The sequence below is a fragment of the Schistocerca nitens genome, chromosome 4 (assembly GCF_023898315.1).
Source record: "Schistocerca nitens isolate TAMUIC-IGC-003100 chromosome 4, iqSchNite1.1, whole genome shotgun sequence".
In the NCBI taxonomy this organism is placed as follows: domain Eukaryota; kingdom Metazoa; phylum Arthropoda; class Insecta; order Orthoptera; family Acrididae; genus Schistocerca; species Schistocerca nitens.
In genome coordinates, this window is record NC_064617.1 from 913,049,922 (window position 1) to 913,069,988 (window position 20,067).

Genomic DNA, 20,067 nt, shown 5'->3' on the forward strand with positions numbered 1-20,067 from the left:
GAACCTGCGACCGTAGCGGTCGCGCGGTTCCAGACTGAAGCGCCTAGAATCGCTCGGGCGCAGGGGCCGGCGATGAGCTTATATACGGAGAGCTCACCTACTACAATCGATGTGCGTGAGAGGCAAGTGCTCTGCTTCGAGTCTCGGCCCAGCACGCAGTTCTAACCTGCCAAAAAGTTGTGTGGAGACTTGCTGGTTGGGACGCAAAGACGACGCAGCGGGCAGGTCACGACCAGAGCGCGGCGTGCAGCGGCGTGCGTCCAGAAGAGCTCGTGGGGCGTGAAGGCTCGCGGCCTTGGCGCTCGCGAAATTCCCCGCAGGAGTCTCATCGCCGCTCGCCATCGCCATCGGCAGTCGCCCCGCGTGCTGCCCCGGCAGATGCGACTATATAAGAGAGGACGGCGCCCATCCCACGTACAGTCCGACCCGTCTGCACGAGCGGCTCTCCCAGTCTCGAGATGAGGACTCTGGTGAGTACTGGTCTCTGCACTGATCGCTCTCCACCCGTCTCCAGTAACTGGAAATGCTAATTCTCGCAATTCTCAACAGTTGTACGCTGTTTTCACGTCTCAGTTAATTTGCGACTGGTCATCAACCAGCCAACTCTTGGAGTTGCTTCACCTCAACCACACTTTATTTTCTTTCTCTTTTCAGGTGCCTATCTTTTCTTTTTGTCACCGTCATGTCCTCTTGCCCAACTGCTTCCCTTTTTTCCGTCTTAAATGCTCATATGTATTCCTACTGGTTTGCTGCCTGTATGCGTCTCTATCTGTTTTGTCGTAATATGTCTGCATCGATATGTATATTCCAAACGCCATTTTATGGTATGTGGGGGAGGGTACTTTGTGTTCTACTGTCATTTCCTCCCCTTTCTTTTCCAATCGTGAATGGTGCGGGGTAAGAATGATTGCTGATAAGCTTTCGTATGAGCTCAAACCTCTCTATCTCCATAGTCCTTTCGAGAGATATATCTAGGAGGAAGCGTTATATTTGCTGATGCTTCTAGGAACGTACGATCTCGGAATTTAAAAGCAAGAGTCTTTTGAGGAGATCCACGAATCGACCCAATTTTTCACTTGCTCTTATGACCGGAAGATCTGGTCCGCCCGGTCATGCACCACTGATCTAAACGAACGTACGTATAATGAAAGCCGTTGTTCTTGTTCGGATCTTCACGACTTCTTCTATCAGTCTTCCTTGGTAATAGCTCAGACTGATGCACTTTTTAAAATATTATTATTACTGAGTCTACGACTTTTGCGTCCGCCGCTTTCTATCGAATTTCAAGGCTTTATTGTGAAATACTTACGAAACCCTTACGATTCAAAAGCCATTACTTTCTCCCATCGTTCGGGCGGCATACTAATTCTACGGCGGAAAATAAGGGGTGTTTTGAGGAGATCCACGAATCGATCCAATTTTGAACTTGTTCTTATGACCGGAAGAGCTAGTCAGCCCGGTCGTGCACCACTGATTGAAAACGGTGGTAGTTAGAGGGAGCAATGTCTGCAGAATATGGCGGGTGTGATGGAATTTCCCATTGAAATGTTTACAAGTATGTTTTGATAGGTTTTTGCGACATAGGGCGAGCACTGTCATGCTGAAAAATCACCTTTTCATGTCTGTTGCTGTTTGTAGCTTTCAGTGATCGGCTCAAACGCAACAACTGCTTTCGCTAATGATCTCCGTTTGTTTCCGTCGGTTTCAGTAGCTTCGAATACCTTATCTCTTCTACCTCCGTGCCAGTCTTCCACATCAAAATCAAGTTTCTTGAAGCACTGATACCATTCTCTGTACGTTCTTTCACTAATATGTGGCTCACCACAGGTCTTACTCAGAATTTTATGAGCCTCAGCCGCAGATTTATCAATGTTCAAGCAGTCTCTGGACTGAAGACCACAACAACAAAGCAGAAAATTAAAACTTAACGCGAATCACGAGAATTTGGCTCTTAGGTTGACTTACTCCATCGAGTATAATTTTATAATGCAATCATAAATTAGGTAATATTCTGATGGCGTTATGTTTACAAACGCCTACGCTTATTGTATGACACTTGCGACGTACCATCTGCATTAGCACTTGCCACTATTGCCATCTATTGCAATCGGCGAAAGCAAAGTTGTAGACCTGATATTATTGTTATTATACTTTTAAGGCGTTTTTAAAACATTCTGTTCTGAATGGCAGTAAACTATTCCAATCCTTTCTTCATTTGAATCTGGTTCATTCATTCATCTGGTTCTATACTTATGCTGGTTAAGATATGTTCATCTTCCTCCAAGCACGTTATAACCAGTTTCAATGTCTGGCACATCACTGTAAGTTTGCAATTTGCAGAAACTCCTGAACAAGAGTTTTAGCAGCGAAGGGATTTCTAATACGAAATTTTCAGTTTGGCCATTTGAATCTCTTTCTTTGCTTTTTATTTATAACTGTGAATATAAGGAGCTCTTTTCTTCGTTTTCTCCCATTTTTAATGCAATCAGGATTCCATTCCAAGTCGATAATTAAGAGCTTATAGTAGCTGCGTTAAACTGGAATATTGGTTACATCTTGATCCAGGGTGCATTGCGTGAATATGTTATAACGCTTCTCATTATTACTTAAATTCCCTCTAAGTCAGGTTTCTCCTTAATAGAGTAATCTTGCAATCACAGACTTACGGGCATGGATGTGTGTGTGATGTCCTTAGGTTGGTTAGGTTTAAGTAGTTCTAAGTCTAGGGGACTGATGACTTCAGACGTTAAGTCCCATAGTGCTTAGAGTCCTTTGAGCCATTTTTGACAGACTTAGCGTTCAGTTTGTGTGTCTACTATACGTCCTGAGGATTCTTCAGACTGGCATCTGCCTAAACTGCGATCGGTTTTAAATGGTCGTCGCTCCTTAAATCGCTCCGTACTCTTACTCTCAGGTATCTAATTGATGTGACTGCATCCAGTGACTGTTCGGCAATTGTGTGATCATACAATAGAGTGTCTTCTTGCCTGTTTGTATGCGATGCGTTACGTTTATGATGAGGGTCAACTTCCAATTCCTGCACCAAAGGTCTATCCCCTGGAAGTCCTTCTATGTTTCGCTACAGTTTCCTAGCGTTGCGATTCTCTGTATACCGCAGCATCATTCGCAGAAAACATCATGCAGTTGTCGGCGTCATCTAATTCGTAATTTATATACTGTATATTGCGAACATTAATGTTTCTACAGCAATCTATTGGGACACGGGCGAAGTTACTTTGACTTTTCAAGATTGCTCTTCGTTAAGAATGAGATGTTGTGTTCTAATTCTAGGATATTTTTAACCCAATCACAAGGCTTGTTTAACATTCCATACGTTTGTATTTTGTCCGTTAGGTAACAGTATTTCCCTCTCTCTCTCCCAGTAATTCCCATCACGAAACTCTCCATTTCTCGGAGAGAAATCCTCGGTGTTTGATCGGTTTTGCGTAAAAGTCCATATCTCACTGCCATAAATTAAAACTGTCAATACCCACTTCCCGTTCTACAGACGTTGGATGCTCTGTATAGTAAACTAATTAATTTAGCAACTGCAAGGCTATTTTTGATCTTTAATTATCTGCCGCTCAGTCAGCCAATGTTTTCAGTTGTTCTTAATAAAAGACACCACCATCAATTGACTTTGTGACTTCATCTACTATATACTCCGCAAATCACTACAGTTTTATACTCATCCCTAGGCTCAACACAAACGCAGCACTTCACTGTATAAGCACACTCTACAATACTTCACTACAAAGTTGGTGAAAGCCAATGTCACACCGGTTACCTTCGTATCTTACCAAGAAGGCATTGCGAAATTCACCCATGCTCAAGCTTAACACTACGTATGGAATACAGATGTTAATGCTACATTTTTTCAGTTAAAAAGTATTTGATCTTGCACGAAATTGAGTATGAGGGTGGACTGGAATTTAATGATATAGTCAATTCACGGTATATTGTCACTGTAAGTTAGAAACTGAGTAAGAAGTCATTTTTATCACAGAACAATGAAGTGGTTTATTCTATGTGGTCAGATGACTCGGAACAGTCTTGACGCTGTTGATGTCTACTAGCCAAAATCAGTCGCACTAACCATGCGTCGTTTCGTCTCGAGTTCTGTAGAAGAAGAAGGAAAAGGAATACATGGTCCAGGCAGAGAACGCAGAAAGCCTAGCATATCTGGCGTTTGTAGTCGAGGAATATCCGATTACATTAAAACGGACATTGTTGTCACATTTAGACGTGTACCAAGAAACTACTACTTAGTTTTAGAACCAACCGACCTTACACCAATAAAATTACTAGCATTAACACTTTGGCTGTAATAATGGCGAGTAAGATTTCACTTCTTGAGAATGCGTATACGTAGTACACTGTTGCAGCTGGAGCCTAAAACTCGACAGAAAGCCAGTGTGAATGCATCTCACCCACAAATCAACCCCAATAACGCCAATAATCGACCAAACCTCGAAGCCGAACATGCACACTGCATCCTTCACCTGCCCTCCACATCTCTTAAATGTGTATCCACTTCACTGTCAGCACAGTCCATTTCACCCGTATTTGCTTTCTCAAAAAATTTAATGCTTATATATCCTTGAACGTCATACATCACATCTTACTTAATTGCCTCATCCGTTTATCCTCGCCAACGAGAATCCTCTGTCGTCCTCACCAAATTTCCGTCCTACCACAGACGTATTGAACTCTTACATATTTGCTAGTCATCTTAAACATAAAACCGTCAATTACAATGTTGCTTTTGCAATCTGTAACCTTGCGACATTGTCGCAGCTGCACACGTATGCATCCTTCGCCTACCTAACTTTCATTACCTTTCTATAGCACCGCATCTCAAACGTTACGATGAGCTTCTTCCATACGCACTCCAGTTTCTCCTTAATCACATCGTCAAAGGCCTCCGCCTCGCAGAGGCATTCAGTGTTCTCTTTCCACCTATCCGCTCTCCTCTGCAAATAACAGTGGAGTTCCTGTTGCACTCGTAATGTTCACGCATCTGCTTTCAGTTTCACGGAAGACTGTTTTGACTTTCTGTATGGTGATTTACTCCCTCCGACGACCATTTCGTTTTCGACTTCTTCACGTCTTTTCTGCTGCCGTTTCTTCTTGGCTTCCTGTTTTTGCTAAGTGACTTATATTACGGTATTTCTAAATTTCCCCGAAAAGTTTGTACTGCCTTCTTTCATCGATCAGCTGAAGTACCGCTTCTGTTACACATGATTTCTTCGCAGTTACTTCTTTGTACCTATGTTTTTCTTTCCAACTTCTGTGATTGACCTTTTGTAGAGAGTCCATTCCTCTTCAACTGTACTGCCTACTGAGCTATTCCATATTGCTGCATTTATAACCTGAGAGAACTTCAGGGTATCTCGTTATTCCTTTCGTTACTCCTTCCGTATCTCGTTTCCTTGCGCATCTCTGTCTGACTATATTTAATACAACTGAAATCTTTCCGTATTATCCGGTCTTTTCCAAATATACCTCCTCCTCTTGTGATTCTTGAACAGAGTATTTACTATTACTACCTGAAATTTATTACAGAACTCAAAAGTCTTTCTCCTCTCTTATTCCTTTTCCACAGCCCATATTCTGCTGTAACCTTTTCTTCTACACCTTCCTCTACAACTGCATTCCAGTACTCCATCACTACCAGATTTTCATCTCCCTGTACGTACTGTATTACCCTTTCAATCAACCTTTCGATCACCTGAAACACTTCTTTCCTTGCCCAAGATTTTCACGCTGTTACCTTTCTTGTACCTGTGTTAGAGTCTCCACCTTTTGCAACTGCCATTTTTAGATACTTCCATTCCTCTTCAGCTGACCTGCTTACTATGGTATTTATTATCGCTGTAACTGTAGCCTCAGTGCTTCAAACGAATCTCATCATTCCCCAGTACTTTAGTATTATACACCTTTGCACACTGATTCTTCGGGACGGGTCTCTGAAACTTCAGCCTACTCTTCATCATTCCTAAATTACGACTCGAGTCTACATCTGTTCGTCGGTTCCAAAATCGTCTTTGCTTGCAAAATAGCAGATTTCCTTTACTTTCTCCATTATGTTTCATCCAATTATCATCAGTTTTCTGCTACTACTATAACTCTTTTTCGCTTGCACTAGTATAGTAATGTCATTACGGAGTTATGGAAATAACACATATACTTCTGTGGACAGTGTCCTTATCATTATAATCCCTTTGGGTGTACAGCTACCTCATCTTATGAAATTCGGTATAGGAGATATCTTTTCCGTGAGAGAATTCAGTGACTGTACTGATATTTAAAATTTTTTACATATCGTTTTATTTGCGTCGCAGTTGCACGTTTTTTACAACCTAGTTTAGATATCTCTGGATTGTCTTTAGTTATCCGAACTGTTCTGATGTTTAATTCCGATACAGACACGATGGGTTGCTGATGTGAGTAAATCAGACTGAAGATGAGACAGGAAGATCGAAACTAGTCAGGCTGTTATAGAAAAAAAAGAACAATTCCGACTCAAAAATAAACGATATATGACTTCTGTAAATCCTACAAAGTACTTAAAGTGCAAAAAGGATTCAGATATCGTGGATATCCATTCATCCAAAATTTCAATCGTCTTTCTTTTATTTTCTTCTCTCGATATTCGATATATATATATATATATATATATATATATATATATATATATATATATATATATATATATATATTCAACAGCAGAGGAGAAGGGGACTGCGCAGTTTGAATTACGCCGTGTAATACGCTCAAGTTGATAATTTAGATTCTGTTGCTACCTGTTGTTGATGGCGGAGAGTGTGGGGCAGACGCCAGTAGTGGAGCAGGGGTCTGACAGAGCTGTGGTGTTGCAGACGCTGTTGGTGCTGGTGGCGGCGCTGGTGGGCGTGGCGCTGTGCGTCCCGCTGCCGCTGCCGCTGCCCGGCCCCGTGCCGGCCGCCCCCGCCGCCCCCGCCGCCCCCCGCGAGTCGCTGCGCGCCAGCGAGCAGTTCTACTACCCGTACGCCTACTCGTACTACCCGTACGGGTACTACCTGCTCGGCTGAGGCGGCGGCGCCCTCCACCCGGCACCCGGCACCCGCTGACCGACGCCCGCGACGGACTCTCCAAGGACCCGGCTCTCGCTTTCTGTACTTGTCAATTAGCCTTGTAGCCCATAATAAACAAACACTCCTGGCCAAAGCGCGTCTCTTATTTCACGAAATAACTGCCAATTAACACACCTATGCCTGTTTGTGCACTTCTGTGATTCTAGTAGGGGAAATATGTTCTACCTTAGTAAATTTTGCGACGTGCGCACTGACCATGTTACGAAACATGTTCTTAGTCCATTTTTAAAAGATGGCATTCACTTTTTTCATGCTGCAGTCTTTTCCTGAAAAGAGAGAAAGTCACTGCGGAAAATTAAGGTTCCTCAAAATGTGTAAACAGTGACCAAGATACAACATATATGGATAGGGTGTCTGTTCTTTCGGACATGTCCGAAAGGCGCGGGAGGTGTGTGCGAGATAGTCCCTGCAGTCGCACTCTCCTCTGTGCCGTCGGTGTCTCAGACGGATAGAGCGTCTGCTATGTAAGCAGGAGTTCCGGGTTTGAGTCCCGGTCTGGGCACACATTTTTCACGTGTCTCCGTTGATATATATCAACGCCCGTCAGCAGCTGAAGGTATTAATATACAATACTAAAGATACAACATGGTCACGTACATAGGAACAAATACTCGATTAAAATTTAGAAATGTTGCAGTGGAGAAAATACTATCAATTCTATATTTAATAGTCTGTATGTTATATTCTTACTTTAAAACACACAAATGATCAGTAAGTGATATCAAATCAAGGATAAGTATTATCAAAACCCATTTACAAGTTATATGTCTTTCAAAATAAAAGGTATTGGAAAATAATACAAATTTCCATTTACAAGGTAAGTTATCTTGTTAAGAGGGTAAAGAAAGCTAGTTCATTTGCAAGTATCACGTGTTTCATGGTAAAACGTCTTCTTTTTGAAGATACAAGAAGGTGTACGACCGATGAACTATGGCTTAATTCTCCACATGTTATGTTAAAAGTTATAAAAATATATAGCATTTTACGCACCATAAAACTCTGTGACTGAAGAATTAACAACATATTCCAAACAGCTTTCATGTATTATGCAGCACTTACATTTGAAGAGGTGAAATATTTACAAATGTTGCGCAAAACACAACGCCATGCCTACCAACATCAAGAACTGTAGCAAATAGCGTAAACCGCATATGGCAGTCTCTAGTGTGCATTCCTTCATATGAGTCTAAAATCAGTCGCTGCACAGAAGTACTAACCACGAAACAAAAAATGGTTCAAATGGCTCTAAGCACTATGGGACTTAACATCTGAGGTCATCAGTCCCCTAGACTTAGAACTACTTAAACCTAACTAACCTAAGGACATCACACACAGCCATGCCCGAGGCAGGTTCGAACCTGCGACCGTAGCAGCAGCGCGGTTCCAGACTGAACCGCCTAGAACCGCTCGGCCACAGCGTCCGGCTAACCACGAAACATGGGTGTTCCTATGCACGGTATCCTATAGGTAGTGTAACACATTCTCCCCTAATTTTCTTTCTGCAAACGCGGTGCATAAGAAACCTTCTCCCTAAATCTCAACGAGCGACATGGCGTTGCGAGAAACACACTGAACTTACGTTTGGGACGACGTGGTCTCAGATCCCAGCCGGTACACCCACACTTTGGTTTTCTGCGGCTTCCGTTTGAAAAGTGCGCTGGCATATTACTGCCTGTGCTTCTCTAAACCGAACTCGTGTTTCGTGGCTAATGAACTCGTCATCGGCAAGGCGTTAAATCATTATATTCCTCCTGGTCCGAGACAGCCAAACATTCACAGTGACCTCCAGCCTCCTAGCACGGTAGAGCCAGCAGCTGTAGCAGTGTTTCTGTTATACGTATTCAATATGCATCATTTAGTTTAGTGCTACTCTAACTTACTTCCGAGCAGAAGTCAACAGCAGCTGTTTATTTACCTGTTTTTAGCAGTGCTGTTTATTTTTCTTGTAAGGGCTATCGTACACTCCTGGAAATGGAAAAAAGAACACATTGACACCGGTGTGTCAGACCCACCATACTTGCTCCGGACACTGCGAGAGGGCTGTACAAGCAATGATCACACGCACGGCACAGCGGACACACCAGGAACCGCGGTGTTGGCCGTCGAATGGCGCTAGCTGCGCAGCATTTGTGCACCGCCGCCGTCAGTGTCAGCCAGTTTGCCGTGGCATACGGAGCTCCATCGCAGTGTTTAACACTGGTAGCATGCCGCGACAGCGTGGACGTGAACCGTATGTGCAGTTGACGGACTTTGAGCGAGGGCGTATAGTGGGCATGCGGGAGGCCGGGTGGACGTACCGCCGAATTGCTCAACACGTGGGGCGTGAGGTCTCCACAGTACATCGATGTTGTCGCCAGTGGTCGGCGGAAGGTGCACGTACCCGTCGACCTGGGACCGGACCGCAGCGACGCACGGATGCACGCCAAGACCGTAGGATCCTACGCAGTGCCGTAGGGGACCGCACCGCCACTTCCCAGCAAATTAGGGACACTGTTGCTCCTGGGGTATCGGCGAGGACCATTCGCAACCGTCTCCATGAAGCTGGGCTACGGTCCCGCACACCGTTAGGCCGTCTTCCGCTCACGCCCCAACATCGTGCAGCCCGCCTCCAGTGGTGTCGCGACAGGCGTGAATGGAGGGACGAATGGGGACGTGTCGTCTTCAGCGATGAGAGTCGCTTCCGCCTTGGTGCCAATGATGGTCGTATGCGTGTTTGGCGCCGTGCAGGTGAGCGCCACAATCAGGACTGCATACGACCGAGGCACACATGGCCGACACCCGGCATCATGGTGTGGGGAGCGATCTCCTACACTGGCCGTACACCACTGGTGATCGTCGAGGGGACACTGAATAGTGCACGGTACATCCAAACCGTCATCGAACCCATCGTTCTACCATTCCTAGACCGGCAAGGGAACTTGCTGTTCCAACAGGACAATGCACGTCCGCATGTATCCCGTGCCACCCAACGTGCTCTAGAAGGTGTAAGTCAACTACCCTGGCCAGCAAGATCGCCGGATCTGTCCCCCATTGAGCATGTTTGGGACTGGATGAAGCGTCGTCTCACGCGGTCTGCACGTCCAGCACGAACGCTGGTCCAACTGAGGCGCCAGGTGGAAATGGCATGGCAAGCCGTTCCACAGGACTACATCCAGCATCTCTACGATCGTCTCCATGGGAGAATAGCAGCCTGCATTGCTGCGAAAGGTGGATATACACTGTACTAGTGCCGACATTGTGCATGCTCTGTTGCCTGTGTCTATGTGCCTGTGGTTCTGTCAGTGTGATCATGTGATGTATCTGACCCCAGGAATGTGTCAATAAAGTTACCCCTTCCTGGGACAATGAATTCACGGTGTTCTTATTTCAATTTCCAGGAGTGTATTTTTCGACCCTTTGTGTTGGATGCGTTTATTTTGTTCTATAGCTTCCCACCGCATAAGTCGCAGGTGTCACTTTACTTAATTGATTCCGCGACTGTTGCAAACAGCAAATATTCATTAGATCTCCAGCCTCCTAACACAGGGGAACTAAGCTAGCAGCTTATCGTCTGTATACAGATAATATATATCTTTTAGGTTAGTGGTATTCATACTTACTTCTACATCTACATCTGCATCTACATCAACATGATTACACGAAATGGTAGAGGGTTCATAGAACCACCTTTAAGCGAATTTCTCTACCGTTCCACGCTCGAACGGCGTACGGGAAAACAGAGCACTTAATTTTTTTTGTGCGAGCTCTGATTTCTCTTCTTTTATCAAAACAATGTTTCCGTATGTAGGTGGGTAACAACAAAATATCTTCACAATCGGAGGAGAAAGTTGATGATTGAAATTTCACGAGGTCATGCACAGCGAAAATCGCCTTTGTTTTAGATTGCCACCACAATTCACCTATCATATCTGTGGCACTCTCTCCCCTGTTTCGCAATAATACAAAACGAGCTGCCCTTCTTTGAACTTTGTCGATGTCCTCTGTCAGTCGTCCCATCTGATGCGGATTCCACACTGCACTGCAATACTCTAGAAGAGGACGAACAAGCTTGGTATAAGCAATTTCCTTAGTAGACCTGTTGCACTTTCTACGTATTTCTGACAGTAAACCGCAGTCTTTTGTTAGCCTCACCCATAACATTACCACTTTGAGTTCTTCGTAATTGTAAATTCTAATTTTTAGCTGAATTTACAGCCTTTAGATCTGTGTGATTTATCGTGTAACCGAAATGTAGCGGATTTCTTTTAGTAATGGTTTGGATGACTTCACAATTTTCATTATTTAGAGTCAGTTTACACTTTTCGCACTCTACATATATTTTGTCTAAAATGATTTTGCAATGGGTTTTGATCATATGATCACTTTACAAACCGTTATGTGACATCATCATCTGTCAACACTCTAAGTGTGCTCTTCAGATATTTTCCCGTCTCGTTTATCAGGAACAGCAGAAAGTCTACTGCACTTGCCTGGGAACCGCCAGATATTACTTCTACACTCCTGGAAATTGAAATAAGAACACCGTGAATTCATTGTCCCAGGAAGGGGAAACTTTATTGACACATTCCTGGGGTCAGATACATCACATGATCACACTGACAGAACCACAGGCACATAGACACAGGCAACAGAGCATGCACAATGTCGGTTCTAGTACAGTGTATATCCACCTTTCGCAGCAATGCAGGCTGCTATTCTCCCATGGAGACGATCGTAGAGATGCTGGATGTAGTCCTGTGGAACGGCTTGCCAAGCCATTTCCACCTGGCGCCTCAGTTGGACCAGCGTTCGTGCCGGACGTGCAGACCCCGTGAGACGACGCTTCATCCAGTCCCAAACATGCTCAATGGGGGACAGATCCGGAGATCTTGCTGGCCAGGGTAGTTGACTTACACCTTCTAGAGCACGTTGGGTGGCACGGGATACATGCGGACGTGCATTGTCCTGTTGGAACAGCAAGTTCCCTTGCCGGTCTAGGAATGGTAGAACGATGGGTTCGATGACGGTTTGGATGTACCGTGCACTATTCAGTGTCCCCTCGACGATCTCCAGTGGTGTACGGCCAGTGTAGGAGATCGTTCCCCACACCATGATGCCGGGTGTTGGCCCTGTGTGCCTCGGTCGTATGCAGTCCTGATTGTGGCGCTCACCTGCACGGCGCCAAACACGCATACGACCATCATTGGCACCAAGGCGGAAGCGACTCTCATCGCTGAAGACGACACGTCCCCATTCGTCCCTCCATTCACGCCTGTCGCGACACCACTGGAGGCGGGCTGCACGATGTTGGGGCGTGAGCGGAAGACGGCCTAACGGTGTGCGGGACCGTAGCCCAGCTTCATGGAGACGGTTGCGAATGGTCCTCGCCGATACCCCAGGAGCAACAGTGTCCCTAATTTGCTGGGAAGTGGCGGTGCGGTCCCCTACGGCACTGCGTAGGATCCTACGGTCTTGGCGTGCATCCGTGCGTCGCTGCGGTCCGGTCCCAGGTCGACGGGCACGTGCACCTTCCGCCGACCACTGGCGACAACATCGATGTACTGTGGAGACCTCACGCCCCACGTGTTGAGCAATTCGGCGGTACGTCCACCCGGCCTCCCGCATGCCCACTATACGCCCTCGCTCAAAGTCCGTCAACTGCACATACGGTTCACGTCCACGCTGTCGCGGCATGCTACCAGTGTTAAAGACTGCGATGGAGCTCCGTATGCCACGGCAAACTGGCTGACACTGACGGCGGCGGTGCACAAATGCTGCGCAGCTAGCGCCATTCGACGGCCAACACCGCGGTTCCTGGTGTGTCCGCTGTGCCGTGCGTGTGATCATTGCTTGTACAGCCCTCTCGCAGTGTCCGGAGCAAGTATGGTGGGTCTGACACACCGGTGTCAATGTGTTCTTTTTTCCATTTCCAGGAGTGTATTTTGCTCGACGACTTTCCGTCCGTTACTACAAACTGTGTGCTTTTTGACAGGAAGTCAGTAATCCAGTTGCACTCCATAGGCACGCAATTTGATTAGAAGTTGCTTGTGAGGAACGGTGTCAAAAAGCCTTCTGGAAATCTAAAAATATGAAACCAATTTGATATCCCCTGTCGATAGCACGCGTTACTCTGCGAGAATAAAGAAGTAGTTGTGGTGTTTTACAAGAACGATATTTTCTGTATCCGTTAGACCATTTGTCAATCAATCGTTTTCTTCAAGCTACAGACTGGCAGGCTCAACTGATTACGACGGGTGGTAGGGACAGAGAATTATGTGAAATTGTTCTAAGTGCTTTATCCGAAAATTACCTTGGCAGTTTTTCACAGAACCAACTAGTGGAGATAACTTAATGACAGACCCGATCTTTTCTACTCAGCTCAGAACAGGGTATCAGTGATCACGAAGCTGTTACTAGTACAGCATCACTGAATAGTGCTGTAAATAATAATACAAAGAAAGGCAGGATGATCTTCCTGCTTTGCAAGAGCGAGAAAGAACTAATTTCAGATTACTTCACCGATCAGCACCAACTTTCATCTCCAGCACTGACAACGTTGATTATCAATGGACGCCTCCCAACGAAGTGGGTCCAGGTTCGATTCCCGGCCGCGTTGGCGATTTTCTCCGCTCGTGGACTGGGTATTGTGTGGTAAACATCATCATTTCATCCTCATCACCGGCGCCCAAGTCGCCCAATGTGGCATCGAATGAAATAAGACTTCCACTTGGAGGCCGAACTTCCCCTAATGGGGCCTCGCGACCAACGACTGCATATGATCATTTCAAATCAGTAGACGGATCGAAGCCGTCTATCCAGACGTTTTGTGACCATAACAACAGTGAAACTCAGAACGACACAAGAAAGGCCGAAATACTAACATTGTTTTTCAGAACCCTTTCACAGCGGAAGATTGCACTGTAGTGTCTCTTTTTAACTACAAAATGACAGATATGCGATAGAAAAGCAGATGAAATTGCTCAACGGAGGGAAGGTCACTGGACCTGACGAGATACCATAACTGTTCTAAACAGAGCATGGAAAAGAAGTTGTCCCTCTCCCAGCAGTAGCGCACCATAGGTGTTGGAAGTGCGAAGTGTTCCTGATGACTGGAAAAAAGCACGGATCACTCCCGTTTTCAAGAAGGGCGGCGAACAGTAGCACAAAACTATAGGCCTATGTATAGCTCTCATTTCGGTAAATTGCAGAATTATGAAATATGTATTATGGTCGTGTATTATGACATTCACGGGGGCCGAAAATCTCCTTTGTAGAAACAAAGATGGGTTCCGGAAACGAGGATAGTGGGAAACCCAGCTCGCTCTGTTCGTTCACGAGACCCAGAAAGCATTAGATACAAGCGCCCAGAGAGATGCTGTACTTTTTGACTTCCGGAATGCATTCCATACAGTTCCGTACCGCCGCCAAACGAAAAAAAGACGGTGATGATGGTGTTTGGTTCGCGCGCCGCTCAACTACGCGGTCATCAGCGACCGTACAAAGTCACAATTTTTCCACAGTCCAATTTTTTTTCCACGGTCCAATCTAGACCGTGTCACGGATGATGATGATTATGATGTGATGAGGACAACACAAACACCCAGTCCCCGGAGAAAAGACGTGCATACTAAATCAGGCCAGCTGTGTGACTGGACTGAAGAGTTTCTAGCAAACCATATCCCCTGCGACAGATCTCATGCAGCTACTCATTAAACGTGTGTATGAATTACGCCCTATATATGTGATTCCTGCGATGAAAATGTGGTTGTACTCTGTATCCTACAGCAAATGGTAAAGACCCGAGCTAGTGTCGTAGCAGAATTTTATCTGTACAGACATGAAGTTCAACAACAACATGAACTAACTACCATAGCTGAAAATTTCATTTAAATTAAAAGTAGCATAATTCTCTCGGCTTTAAATGTAATTAAAGCTGACGTAGCACGTACCAGAACTCAGTTTTTGCGAGAATACTTGTAGACATATGGAACACACTAAAGGTTAACTCGAATACAGAGAATGGACTGAGAAATAAGTTCGTAAGAATACCAAATTATATGTACACTTAATACGAGATGGATCAAAAAGTAAATAAAAAATTTCATGTTTCATGTGCAAACCCTGCTCAACGCACCAACTGACCATCCATATATAATAAACAAAGAAGAATCAACATTTATTAGCATTAATACTCGAAATATTATTTGATGGGTAAAAGAGCAACGCAGTCTGAAAATTTGGATGGCTGAATCAAAATTGGATATTGATTCCCAAGTGCTCTTACTAAGTTATGAACTCGAATGAAGACCTAAATTTTACCATGTTCAATACAGATTGCAAAGTGTGTTGAGGATATCTAATGTTACACAAACTGAAAAAGCACGTAACGTACACTCTATAGCAAATAAATTTAGGCATTATGGGTAAAACTACAGAAAATGTGGAGCATTTGGCTATAGTAGCGGAAAAACCGGTTCAGAGCGTGACGTCAGGGAGAGAGACAGAATCATAGATCCAGGAGATGTGCGATGTGCAGTGTTCACACTGTAAGGACTGGTTACTTGGCTGGCTGGAAGAGGGCGCTTTAACGCGCCTGCTGAGCACAAGACGGATTATGGACCTGGCTGAACGTTCTGAAAGCGACGACAGCAACTCGATACCAACACATGTGAAGCATGACAGACGTAAAATTTTAAAGAATGCGTTTATAAGGACTAACTATTTGCTGCTTCGAATTAACTGCGTAATTGGGAATAACTAAAGCTGAATGTCTAATAATACCCACATGTTTCTTGCTAAAATCACCTTTCTTCGTCTTTTTCAGAACTGAAATAATAACTTTGCACGTTTTGGAATACAGACTAACGCCAATAAATTACCTGCCTCGATTATGATCCTGTGATCGTGGAAACACTCTCTCGTCTTTACTTTCGCCTGGCGTAATGGTTTACGGAGTGGAGTAGTGGTTGTGGTGGTGGTCATCCGAAAATGCAGAGATTTTTACCATTTCGGGGAACGAATTCACTAGAAAAAAAAAAAGACCGCGACATTTAGAAGAATGTTGTCAAACTGTGCAGTCGAATGGTAGAGTAAAGGAAGAGTGTTACTGAATATGGGCTGCAGTCTAATTCAAGAATTTTTCTTATTCAGGAGACACTGAGAGATATGGTATCATATGTTAAAAATGTATCCAATCACTAAAATAAATGTAGGCGCTTCAGTCTGGAACCGCGCTGCCGCTACGGTCGCAGGTTAGAATCCCGCCTCAGGCATGGATGTGTGTGATGTCCTTAGGTTAGCTAGGTTTAAGTAGTTCTAAGTCTAGGGGACTGATGACCTCAGATGTTTAAGTCCCGTAGTGCTTAGAGCCATTTGAACCATTTGAACTAAAATAAAATTTCGGAGAGCGATTTCTAAATGAAAGAATCGAGCTTGAATTTCTCCTCTCCCCTTTGGCCCTCTCTCTCTCTCTCTCTCTCTCTCTCTCACACACACACACACACACACACACACACACACGCACACACACACTCCTCCCTTCCCCTTTAACCCCATGCTTCCAAAAATAAAAAAAAATTAAATTAAAAAAATTCAGCAGTTTTAGTTTAAATTGTTTAAATTACACTTTTTCTCTTAATCTCTTTCTCTCTCTCTCTCTCTCTTTCTCTCTCACTCACTCACCCCTCTTTTACTTTCCTTCCCTATCATTAACATCAAAATCTAGGAAATACTTAGTTTTAAATCCCCTACCACATTACCGATTCTTCAGTCTCAATTTATCAGTTCCTCGTATCCTTTCCTCTCTCCTTTAACATAAACGGAATTATGATATACTCCCCTTTAACGTCTATTTTGATTACTTTTGAATATTTTGTTTTGCAGTTCCACCTCCCTCCCCATTCGTTGCTATCTCTCTCCCCTTCTATTTCACATCTCTTCCTCTTTGCTTCCTTCCTTCTTCTTCTTTTTCTCTCTCTATCTATCTCTCTTACTCTGTATCTCTCTCCATCCCTCTCCTGTCAATGCGGACACGAACACACAATCTGACTCACTTACTCACTCTTACACACACACACACACACACACACACACACACAAACAAATACACACACAACACACGAGTCGTCGAAGGTGTAAGAGAGGTCTTTGCGTCAAGAGAGATGCACGATACAGTGATTCATTTCGGCAGCATATCGATTTCTGAAGCGAGGCGTGGAGATTCGCTATTAGTTTCCGACTTCTGAAGGCGAGCCTTGTTATTTAGTGCAGAGGCGAGAGACTTTACGGCAGCTTTGGGTAGTGATGGGTGATCGGAAACTTTATAGTTCGAAGTAGAGTGTGTGGAGAGTTAGAAGAAACTGAAGTATTGTAGAAGGCACCCATTCGTGTAACTAACTCGGCATAGGACCCTTCTTAAAAAAAAAAAGAACTATATTGTTTCCTTGTGAAGTGATGTGTTTGGCTACTTGTCACTACAGGATTTTCTTGCTTTGGACATTGGTTCTGAGATTGCTCTTTGCTGACACTTTTTAATAATGTTGTGGTGTTAAATTTGGGAGTCAAATAGCATGTAGTGGCGATGTATGTTTCCACTCTAGTAATATGGCTTAGGAACTTGAGTGAATATAAAGAGATTAAAAGAGAGGTGACGTTCTTTATCCTCGTCTCGCGGGTAAAGGCGAGGTAGTTGTCTCTTGTCTAAACAATTTCGTTAATACCGAGGAGAGCTGATCCAGGTCTGCGAATAAATTTTTTCCATAACAGCATAATTGCCACGTATATTGAGACTACATACGTTATCGCACTGGGACTGCATTAACATTCGCCAACGTGAACTCAAGCTGTGTAACTAAGAAAACAAAACGTTTATTACATGTGTTAGGGGTTTGTTTACCATGTAGGGACAAGTAGAACTAGGGGAACTAACAGTCACAATGAACTTGTTTTGGTGCCAGGATCTTTAATCACACCATGGGGTTCAAGGTGCGGAGATTGTGTAAATTTGTTGCTAACTGCTTCTACGATGAGGTCTCAGTTTGATACAGAAGAAATTGTCCACCTACTTAACAAATTGGTCAGTGCCACTCAGTAATTGATACAGTTATACATTCACAAAACTTTAAAATTCTGTTGGCTGTAGCAGAAAAATTCTGGTTGTAACTACCGCATAATTCAATAATTTTGTAAGTTTTTCATCTTTAGATCTGTAAGTTACTGTATCAAGTTTATGAGAAGCATTATGATGCAGCGTTTCCTTAACATTCCTTTGTCAAGTTTCGCTCTGATGGCTCGCAGATGCAGGATATTAGTCCTCCAGCGAGTTTCGACCCAACACATAATACAGCCGTTACTTCAGATGACAGCCACAACACCACCTTTTCTCCGTTATTACCTGTCTGTTTGTTCGTCATTTTTCGCTAGCAGTCACTCCGTCGATGAAAACTTCATTCAGCTTCCATTTTACATGGATTGGCCAGTCCCGCGAACGAACACTCTGTGCTATCCTGCTGACGTCACTAAGCTAGCGAGCCATTAATGTAACCTCTCCTCTGTTACTGCCATGGTGATTGATGTGGTAGATAATTAGCGATATAAAAGAAGAGATTAGCTTTATTTTGTGTGTGAAATAACGTCTTGGAACTCAAACCATAAATCTGATAACCCGAAATCTCATCTTACATGAAAATCAGAAAATTACTTGCGTTATTTATGGAAATGACAAGAAAACATCAAATATATTTAACAAGACAATTCTGTACCCTTTCAGGAAGAAACAGGATATCACAGAGTTGTGAAAAATATTCTTCAATGAAACATGACCACTGCCGATCCACTTCCTAAGTGGGCTTGGATGTGTGGAATGCAGCTCGCTTCAAAAACGCTGCCCTCAATTTAGGTCAGCGAAGAAATATCAAACGAACAAGCTAACTCAAAAGTGGTTCAAATGGCTCTGAGCACTATGGGACTTAACATCTTAGGTCATCAGTCCCCTAGAACTTAGAACTACTTAAACCTAACTAACCTAAGGACATCACACACATCCATGCCCGAGGCAGGATTCGAACCTGCGACCGTAGCAGTCCCGCGGTTCCGGACTGCAGCGCCTAGAACCGCAAGACCACCGCGGCCGGCAACAAGCTAACTGCTTTAATCCCAAATGCAACAACTGCAAGCTGAGCATGATAAATAAATAACTGAAAAATATTGTTGTTTTCTGAGTGTGCTGCATATCGAAAAGGTAATTCATCAGATGCGATGAAGATTTCTGGAGCATCTGTGATAGTTATAGGGTAAGCACTATGCATGAGCAACAGATCTTCTGATCTTTACAGATTTCATAAGAACGCTGTCATTGACACTGCCCCCCCCCCCCCCCAAAAAAAAAAAAAAACAAAAAAAAACGGAAGCGAAAATGAGATGGCAATAACAGGGCACTGATTGCAAAACACAGACATCCACAGAGATATTCTGTTAGCCACGATTATACAAAGCCTCACGTCCTTCATGTATGCTGTGCAGATAAACAATGCGCAATGATCAAAAGGTGCGCTACAGAGGCATAGAGAAATGAAAGCTGGGACTGTGAAAAGGGACGCAATACATTGAAAGTAAAGTCTTTAATGCAGTGAACACATAGTGTGTAGTGGGGCTTCTTGGAACGTAGGACAGCCGTTGTAGGTAGCTGAATGATCGCCATGACGATTTGCGCACTTTTGACTTCCGAATGCGTGGCTTGTTACATGACTACTATCGGTGGTTGTTCTCACACTGAACATATCTGGTAGGTAGCTGACAGTAATTAGCTGTATGAAAAAATTTGAGAGAACGCTTCCATTGTGTTTCCACCTTCATTCGAGCATTATATGGCGAAGGTCATAGATAGAGTCATTTGTTGGTGCTGCAAGCAGGGAGACACGGCAAATGGGCTGAGCCACCAACATACACTCCTGGA

At 44.2% G+C, this 20,067-nt stretch overlaps 1 long non-coding RNA gene across 1 annotated transcript; it reads left to right on the forward strand.

Moving 5' to 3' along the window:
• The first annotated feature begins 261 nt into the window (after positions 1-261).
• Positions 262-7,209, forward strand: LOC126253493 (uncharacterized). The gene is made up of 2 exons (XR_007545972.1): positions 262-470; positions 6,882-7,209. It is a non-coding gene; the product is annotated as an uncharacterized LOC126253493 (long non-coding RNA).
• The last annotated feature ends 12,858 nt before the right edge of the window (positions 7,210-20,067 follow it).